Source organism: Nansenia antarctica (genome assembly GCF_963989245.1).
Source record: "Nansenia antarctica genome assembly, chromosome: 2".
In the NCBI taxonomy this organism is placed as follows: Eukaryota; Metazoa; Chordata; class Actinopteri; order Argentiniformes; family Microstomatidae; genus Nansenia; species Nansenia antarctica.
This window is the reverse complement of record NC_137675.1, coordinates 4,800,932-4,810,931: the sequence shown is the minus strand read 5'-3', so window position 1 is coordinate 4,810,931 and position 10,000 is coordinate 4,800,932. Positions and strand designations below refer to the sequence as shown.

The following is a 10,000-nucleotide window of genomic DNA, read 5'->3' as shown; positions in this document are numbered from 1 at the left end:
ACATACACATACACACACAGGTACACAGGCACATACACACCCACACACACAGGTACACAAACACCTACACACACACACAGACGACGCACACACACAATATCTCTTCTTCACGCTTCCTACCCCTCCTGCATATACTTCCAGACTGTATCCTCCCTAACTCTCTTTTGTCTCCTCTCCCTCACTCACACAGCCTCTGCGTCATCCACAGATGCACCACACCCCCCCCCCTTTGTACTGGACACACAACACCTTTTTTTAAATGATCAACTGCATTCCTTCATTCGTTTATTTAAAGGACATGAGAGAATAGATGATGAGGGAGTCGACAGAAGTAACCGTCAGCGCCTTGACGTCCTTCTTGGACGTGTCCTCCTGGGATGTGGAAGGGACACCGGGCAGCTGCCAGTCCGCCCAATCGTCTCCACGGTCTTTGTGGCTTGGTAGACAGGTCTGGGATGGAGCGCCGTGAGAGCTCGGACTTCTAGGAAGGTCCGGAAGGATTCTGATCTCCTGGACCGGAGTCTTTACCCTTTGAGGAGAATGGCGTTCTGAAGTTGTGGCTGTGATTCCTTGATCGTCGGCCAGTTGTTCTGTTTCCTGGTCTGGCGGTGTCGGGCTCAGCTCCTGGCCTCCAGGTCGGCGGGTTCCTCCCTTCCTTCCTTTTTTCTTCTCTCGTCCGGCTGAAGTCGGTCTCCGGGCGGATACGGAGGAAGCAGGTCGGCTGTCGTTGGCGTTGGCGTTGTCGGCGGAGTCCGGGCGCGATCTGGTCTTTCCGGTGTTTCTTCCACATCTAGTGAGGAGGGCAGCCCGTCGAAAGAAGGTCAAAAATGCGCTGGTCGTCTTCTTCTTCTCCTTTCTCTTCTTGTCTTTCTTCAGACCAGGTGGCCCTTGCGGGTCGTTCAGGTCACTCTGGGTTTGACCCATCTGATTACTTTTGTCTGCTAATCCTGTCAGAAACTTGAAGTACCTCACTAACAGACAACGTGTCCTCTGTGCTCTGAAGTCAATGTGAGCCACGTTTTGAAATATCAACAAATATCTGTTGACAGTGGCAAATTCGTTGTCATAGTAACTCACTCTAGCCTGACCTCTGCTTGTCTTTGGCTAGCTCTGAAACAAACGTCTGAAACGTAAAAACTATTAATGTTTGGGCTTATATGTTGATATTTTGAGTGACAGTAAGAGTTGCTCTACGTTTCCATGTAACATTTTTGAATATAGACATACAATTGTAGCCGTGGGAGCAGTGTGCAAAATGTGTACAAAAAGTTCAAAAACGTTTTCTGCTCACTCTGTTCTCAAAGTTCCGCCATTGAATTTCAATGGCGATTTCTCTCCACAAAAAGTATGTGTGTGTGTGTGTGTGTGTGTGTGTGTGTGTGTGTGTGTGTGTGTGTATGTGTGTGTGTGTGTGTGTGTGTGTGTGTGTGTGTTTTGGTCACCACCCTGCCCCCCCCTACTGCAAGCACACTTAATAATAATAATAATAATAATAACCCTTATTTGTATAGCACTTTTACTGCAGCTCAAAGTGCTCCAATCATTATATAATCATAATTTAAATATTTAGTCATTTAAAGGCAATATTAAAAATAATTTGGGTGCATAAACAATTTGGGTGCATAAAATGAGAACGCACACTTTTGAAGTTTCACATTTGTGTCTTGATGTGAATCAAAAGCTTGACGTTGTGTAAATGTTCTTCAGCGTTTCTCCACTTAAGAGAGACGTCAGCAGGCAGGCTTTGATCTCCGTGCCGCTGTAGGCTGACATGCTGCTCGCTGGATCAAAGGAATGACACAGCAAAATGTGAGGCTGCCAAATTAAGTTTCAAGTTTCATACGTGGTCTCAATACACAACGCGGTAGATTTGTCTAAAAACACAATACATCAAAAGGATTGTAGATGTTACCCTACAGGACAAATCAAATGTCTCCTATATTGGCCTTATTGAATTCACCTTTTCTTTTCTTTTTTTTAACACTCAATCAGCCATGAGTAAAAAAACTAAATCAGGACCCTCCTTTCATGACTTTTTCTAGATATGTGCGTTCTACCAGCCAATATCCTTACATTTTCAAAATCACATCAGGATAAGCTAGTATAAAGCTGTTTTGCAGTTTTTCTGTGTAGGATTTGGAACGACCTCCTCCTAGGGGTGGGACGATTAGAAAATGTCATGTCACGATTATCGTGGGCAAAATAATCGCGATCCACGATATTATCGCGAGAATGGAAAAAAAAAAAAAAAAAAACTTTTTTTTAGAATGCCAATAAAACACACTGTAATCACTTTAACTTAGATTTTGTTGTATTTTTATTGAATCATGTTAATAACATTAACATCATTTTAAAAACATCTTGACAAAAATAAAAATCTTTAATAAAATCTTAAATAAGGTATCACTGCATAAATAAAGGAAAAAAATACTGTCAAACAAAACTTGAACACTGACACTTTTCTGTCATCAAACTGAGTGCTAGCCTTGTGGCTTAGAGACGTGAAAGCTTCAAGATAGGTTAAAGTGCAAAAATGTCAACATGTTCACTTTTTCTGCCTTTAGCTGTGCTCGGAGAGGTGTGAGTATGTGCCCACTGGCACTAAACACTCTCTCTGAAGGAACACTAGTTGCAGGTATGCATAGAAGCCTGCGTGCAACCCTGGAAAGGTGAGGCAATGGACACGGGGCCGATGCAGCCATGGTGAGAAGGCTAGCATACGTTAGTGACTGACTGACAAGGCTGACTTGACAGTCACGTTACCCATGCAGGCTGAACAATCGCGCGAGACAAATTTCTGTGAGGATATTCGCCCGCGGCTCATGTGAGAAATCTCAATTATATTACTATTTATTTATAACATACGATTATTACATCCTCCCTCTCGCCAGTTTGGGGCAACATAGACTTCTCCCCTGGTGCCACGGATAGGGGTTTCAAGCGGTGGGACAGCAAAGGGATGGTTACTATCGGACATTTATATGATACGGAAATACTACTTTCATTTGACCAATTATGTAAGAAATATGACCTACCACGAAATTAGTTTTTCAGATACCTTCAGATACGAAGTTTTTTAAATAGCCAAAAAGACACTGGCCTCTGTCACCAACCCTCTCCGCTGGAGGAGATAGTCTCTGCTGGAAAGACGAGAGGCATTCTGGGGCTTGGGTATAGAGCACTTTCGAAATATGATAAAGGCAAACCTGCATTTACGCCCAAAGACTGGAATAATGACCTGAACATTAATACTGATGCAGCAACTTGGTCACTAATATGGCAATCGGCAAACGACATCTCAATATGTAATAGGACGAAGGAAACGCAATTTAGACTACTACAACGTTTGCAGATTACTCCCCAACTTAGACATAAAATGGATCATAACAAATCGGAAATGTGTACAAAGTGTATTACCAAGGTTGGGAGCTTTGTTCATTGTGTTTGGACTTGTAGATATATAGATGATTACTGGAAAGGTATAGTGGATAAAATTCATCTAATTCTAGATGTTACATTGGATAAGGACCCCATGTGTCTATTGTTTGGGTTGCCAGACAAACAACTTAAAAGTATGCATTCCAAAAGACTTCTGTGTATCCTCACTTTTTGTGCAAGGAAAAATATATTGCTGAAATGGATAGACTGCAAACCGCCTACAATAGCTGGATGGCACAAGGTAATTTTTGATATGATTCCTATGGAATATCTGACATATACTAGGTATAAGTGTAAGATAAAGACATTCTATAAGATTTGGTCTCCGTTCTTAGATTATATTGGTACCAGACTGGCTGCCATTGTAATGAAAGGTTTGGTGGATTACACTCAAGAAAGTACACAAGACTAATGTGTAACAGATCTACAATGTATGGGTCACAATATTATTTACTGTGCTGGTGTTGTGCTGCCGCTGTGTTTAGGACTGTAAGACATGGATGCTGTCTCCGATGGGGGTGATCCCCCCCATATATTATGGCATTTGTTGTCATTTTCTTTTCTGTTTATTTCTGATATGTGACATGGCCTCCTCCCCCCCTGTTTTTTTGTTTTTGTTTTGTTTTGTTTGTCTTTGTTTTTTGTTTGTTAGTTTGTTTAAAAAAAAAAGAAAAGAGAAAGAACATGTTCTGTTATTGTTTATGGACAATGTACTGCATAACAAAGTGCAAAACTAGTTTTCTACTATTAATGGGACAATAACCTCCCCCACGGATACTAGTTGTTGTTGTTATGTCCTGTTGTGTACATGTCTCTGTGAAACTCAATAAAAATATTAACAACAACAACAAAAAACACACATAGGTCACATACATTAATACATACAATAAAAACAGACAGATCAAATCATGATACAGGTGATGGTACTCCTGCTGGGCATTGCTGCCTGACGCACCTTCAACAGTGCCTTTAGAACAGGTGTGCTGTGACACCTCACTGAACACCTATGTGGGCCTAACTGGGTCATCAGCTGGGGACCACCAGTCAGACAAAGCAGTGTTTATAAAATGTAGTGCCTATTTAAAAAGTCCAGTCATTTAAAAAAAAAAAAAAAAAAAAAAACGATTATGACGATTATTCAACTAATTAAAATTCTCCACGATAAAGTTATCGCGGGTGTTTTTATCGCGATTAACGATAAACACGATAATCGTCCCATCCCTACCTCCTCCTCATCGCAGACTCCAGGAAATGTGCTGCCCTGGTCCTCCTGGACCTCAGCGCAGCTTTTGACACCATAGACCACGCCATCCTCCTCGATCGCCTCCAGCAGGAGGTTGGCATCACCGACACCGCTTTGTCGTGGTTCAAGTCCTACCTCAACAATAGAACCTACGCCGTCCACATAGCAGACTGCTCCTCCAGACAAGCCAACCTCACCTGTGGGGTCCCTCAGGGCTCCATCCTCGGTCCCATCTTGTTCTCCCTCTACATGCTCCCCCTATGTCTAATCCCTCAACGCTACAATATCTCATTCCACTGCTATGCAAACGACACCCAGCTCTACCTGTCAATCAACACTGACGACCCCGCCGATCTGAAGCGCCTGATGGACTGCCTCCGCGATGTGAAGGAGTGGATGGCCCAGAGCTTCCTACAGCTGAATGAGAGCAAGGGGGAAATCCTCCTCATCGGCAACACCACCGCCATCACTCAGCTCAGCACCAACATGGGAAGCCTGTCCACCCTTGTCAGACCACATGTCAAGAACCTCGGTGTCATCATTGACTCCGAGCTTAACCTTGACCGACAAGTGAGCTCCGTCGTGAAGGCATGCCTATACCAACTACGCATCATAGCCAAGATCAAGTCCTTCCTCACCCCCAGCGACCTGAGGAGGGTCGTCCTCATGCTAATATCATCTAGGCTCGACTACTGCAACTCACTATGCGGGACTTCCTGATAAGACCATCTACCGCCTGCAGCTAGTCCAAAATGCCGCTGCCAGGCTGGTGTCAGGCACCAAAATGAGGGACCACATCTCCCCTGTCCCATTCAGCATTAAGGGCATTCAGCATTAAGGGTTGGATTGGGGGGGGGGGGCAAGACCCTGCGACGTACCAGCGTCATGTCTAGTCGGTGTACTCCTCCCCCTAAGGGCCGTTAGGCTCCAGAACCATCGCTTCTCAAGGCTACTTACCGGAGATAGACTCCTCCCCCTAAGGGGACCATCGCTCCAGAACCATCGCTTCTCAAGGCTACTTACAGGAGATAGACTCTTACCCCTAAGGCAGTGGTTCTCAACCTTTTTTGGGCCAGCGCCCCCCTGTCCATTATCCAGGTCTCTTACCGCCCCCCATCAAAAAAAGTTGGCTTTTTTTCTTCCCTGAATATTAATGTTGACTAATATTCTGTGTTATATCATTTAAAAAGCATGTCACTGAATGCCAAATAATAGATTTGATTTAACTGGGCAGTTGGAATATCATTATCATTAGTTTACCAGAGAGCAGAAAAGCCATGTGAATGTGAATAAAAATGCTGTTTATGAGTGTTAAACAAACTCAGACAACATCAGAGAATACAAACAGACTGTTTTACGATGCTAATATTTATTAAGTTCCAAAAGTTCAGAGCACTGCGCTCTGGGACCGCTCAGAGATGGGTGCTCTGACTGAAAAGACGGTTTGCCCGAGCGAACTGACCGTTCGTAGTGTGTATACACAGAGGGTAGTGTGTATACGCGGGGAGGGAGTATTTGGCACGACAGGCTTACGTCACCGGCGGGGACATGGACTGAGTATCAAAACTAACATAAGAAATATTCTCTCTCGCTTATAGCCAACAATTACAATGAGCCTACAAACTGAAACACATGTCACTCAAGCATAGCCTACAAGGAAAACACTCATAGAAATTAAACAAGACCGTAAATTGAACAACACCGTATCGCTGTTAGATGAGCAACACAAATTAAATAGCCTATTCCTCATAAATCTTCGCCAACTGGCTAAATCCAAAGACAATCAACTATTTACAGTTATATAGCCTATTCCACTCCGTGTTCATTTGCAGGTGCTATGCAAGAAAAGGATGGCAAGGGTTGAAAGTTGGCTTGTGCTAGCATTAGCTATGGTGCATCCATGGTCAACAGGACATTACAGGTGGGATGAACCGGGGTTCTTTCTATCGTAGACTAGCATAGTATTGCAATTTCTGCACTGTACATGAACTGTCAAGATTCTTCTACAATGCAGCTTACCCAGACACATTGGAAACTATCAAAAGCTCTGCCTTTGCTAGCTGAATTTTTTGCTTCATCTTCTTGATGACACTCTCACTTTTATTTTTTGGGGCGCTGCGCTACGTGTGTCTGCGTCACAGAGCCCGGCCAAGTTCAGAACACTGCGCTCTGGGAGCGCTCAGAGATGGGTGCTCTGACTGAAAAGACGGTTTGTCCGAGCGAACTGACCGTTCGTGCATTTACGAACGTACCCGTAATAACACTGCTGACAGCTGTTTTTCATGAGAAAAATACTTTATGCGTGAACGCCCCGCCCCCCAAGAACACCTCAACGCCCCCCTTTAAAAAATATTTGCTCCAGCGCCCCCGATGTTGTCTGAACGCCCCCGTTGAGAAACGATGCCCTAAGGGGACCATCGCTCCAGAACCATCGCTTCTCAAGGCTACTTACAGGAGATAGACTCTTCCCCCTAAGAGGACCATCGCTCCAGAACCATCGCTTCTCAAGGCTACTTACAGGAGATAGACTCTTCCCCCTAAGAGGACCATCGCTCCAGAACCATCGCTTCTCAAGGCTACTTACTGGAGATAGACTCTTCCCCCTAAGAGGACCATCGCTCCAGAACCATCGCTTCTCAAGGCTACTTACAGGAGATAGACTCCTCCCCCTAAGGGGACCATCGCTCCAGAACCATCGCTTCTCAAGGCTACTTACAGGAGATAGACTCTTCCCCCCAAGAGGACCATCACTTCAGAACCATCGCTTCTCAAGGCTACTTACAGGAGATAGACTCTTCCCCCTAAGAGGACCATCGCTCCAGAACCATCGCTTCTCAAGGCTACTTACAGGAGATAGACTCCTCCCCCTAAGGGGACCATCGCTCCAGAACCATCGCTTCTCAAGGCTACTTACTGGAGATAGACTCCTCCCCCTAAGGGCCGTTAGGCTCCAGAACCATCGCTTCTCAAGGCTTCTTACTGTGTCCCTCTTGTGTGTTTTTAGCACTCAGTCTCACTTCACATGTCAGACTCACTTTCCTTCCTCTGTGAGACGGTTGAGACTGTTTGAGCTTCGTGGCATAAAACTGATTTGTAGTGGTTTGTATCAACCTTCACACCGTCAGGAAACTAAACCGAACCACCCCCAAATGTATTTTTCTTTTTAAAGGTTGGGCTGTATGATTTTTTATTTTTGTATTCGAACCTTCGATTTTTCCAAGGTTTTGTTTAATTGCTGGGAATTAATATGATAATAATATAATATGATCATCTAATTAATATAATATAATATGACAATAATTAATATAATATAGTATGATAATAATTAATATAATATACTAATGTAATTAATATAATATAGTATGATAATAATTAATATAATATACTAATGTAATTAATATAATATAGTATGATAATAATTAATATAATATACTAATGTAATTAATATAATATAGTATGATAATAATTAATATAATATAATATGATAACAATTGACATAATATACTATGATAATATAATTAATATAATATACTATGATAATATAATTAATATAATATACTATGATAATATAATTCATATAATATACTATGATAATATAATTCATATAATATACTATGATAATATAATTCATATAATATGATAATATAATTCATATAATATACTATGATCATATAATTCATATAACATAATATGGCAAGTTAAAATACCGGAGACACTAAAGGCACACTAGTTCCCAGGTGGGATTTGAACTCATGACCTTCTGATCGTCCGTCCAACTCACTATCCCCTAGGCCACCACTACCGATGTATTATGGGTTCCCCCTGCCCGTCCACTGCTTCTTAACTGTTTGAGTTATGAGTTATGAGTTATGAGTCATGACTGCCCCGTGAGTGTCTGAAATAGCAGACATGATGAATCTGCTGTTGTTAACATGTGGAGTACAGACACAGCATCTGGTAGTGTTGATGTTCTCTCCTGCCTCCCTCCCTCCCTCCCTTCCTTCCTCCCTCCCTCTCTCCTTCCTCCCTTCATCCCTCCCTCCCTTCCTCCCTCCCTTCCTCCTTCCTCCCTCCCTTCCTCCCTTCATCCCTCTCCTCCTCCCTCCTCTCCTCCCTGCCTCCCTCCTCTCCCTCCCTCCCTTCCTCCTCTCTCCCTCCCTCCCTCCTCCCTTCCTCCCTTCATCCCTCCCTCCCTTCCTCCCTCCCTCCTCCCTCCCTCCCTCCCTCTCTCTCCCTGCCTCCTCTCCCTCCCTTCTCCTTCACTCCCTCCCTCCCTCTCTCCCTCCCTTCTTCCTCCCCTCCCTCCTCCTCCCTCTCTTCCCTCCCTCCCTCCCTCTCCTCCTCCCTCCATCCCTCCCCTCCCTCCCTCCCTCCCTTCCTCCCTTCCTCCCTCCCCTCCCTTCCTCCCCCCTCCTCCCTCCCTCCCTCCCTCCCTCCCTTCCTCCCTCCCTCCCTTCATCCCGCCCCCCTCCCTCCCTTCCTCCCTCCCTCCCTGCCTCCCTCTCACCCTCCCTCCCTCTCCTCCTCCCTCCCTTCCTCCCTTCATCCCTCCCTTCCTTCCTTCCTCCCTCTCTCCCTGCCTCCCTTCATCCCTTCCTCCCTCTCTCCCTCCCTTCCTCCCTTCATCCCTCCCTCCCTTCCTCCCTCCCTTCCTCCCTTCATCCCTTCCTTCCTTCCTCCCTCTCTCCCTGCCTCCCTTCATCCCTTCCTCCCTCTCTCCCTCCCTTCCTCCCTCCCTCCCTCTCTCCCTCTCTCCCTCCCTCCCTTCCTCCCTCTCTCCCTCCCTCCCTTCCTCCCTTCACCCCTCCCTCCCTTCCTCCCTCTCTCCCTGCCTCCCTCTCTCCCTCCCTCCCTTCATCCCTTCCTCCCTCTCTCCCTCCCTTCCTCCCTTCATCCCTCCCTTCCTCCCTCCCTCCCTTCATCCCTCCCTTCCTCCCTCCCTCCCTTCATCCCTCCCTTCCTCCCTCCCTCCCTTCATCCCGCCCCCCTCCCTCCCTTCCTCCCTCCCTCCCTTCCTCCCTCCCTTCCTCCCTCCCTCCCTTCATCCCACCCCCCTCCCTCCCTTCCTCCCTCCCTCCCTGCCTCCCTCTCACCCTCCCTCCCTGCCTCCCTCTCACCCTCCCTCCCTCCCTTCCTCCCTTCATCCCTCCCTTCCTTCCTCCCTCCCTTCCTCCCTTCATCCCTCCCTCCCTTCATCCCTTCATCCCTCCCTCCCTTCCACCCTCCCTTCATCCCTCCCTTCCTTCCTCCCTCCCTTCATCCCTCCCTCCCTTCCTCCCTCCCTTCATCCCTCCCTCCCTTCCTTCCTTCATCCCTCCC

General features: G+C 45.8%; 1 pseudogene across 1 annotated transcript in view; it reads left to right on the top strand.

Moving 5' to 3' along the window:
• The window catches only part of LOC308151837 (dynamin-2-like), a 40,362-nt pseudogene that overhangs the window by 24,067 nt on the left and 6,295 nt on the right, over positions 1-10,000 (top strand). The window lies entirely within an intron of this gene.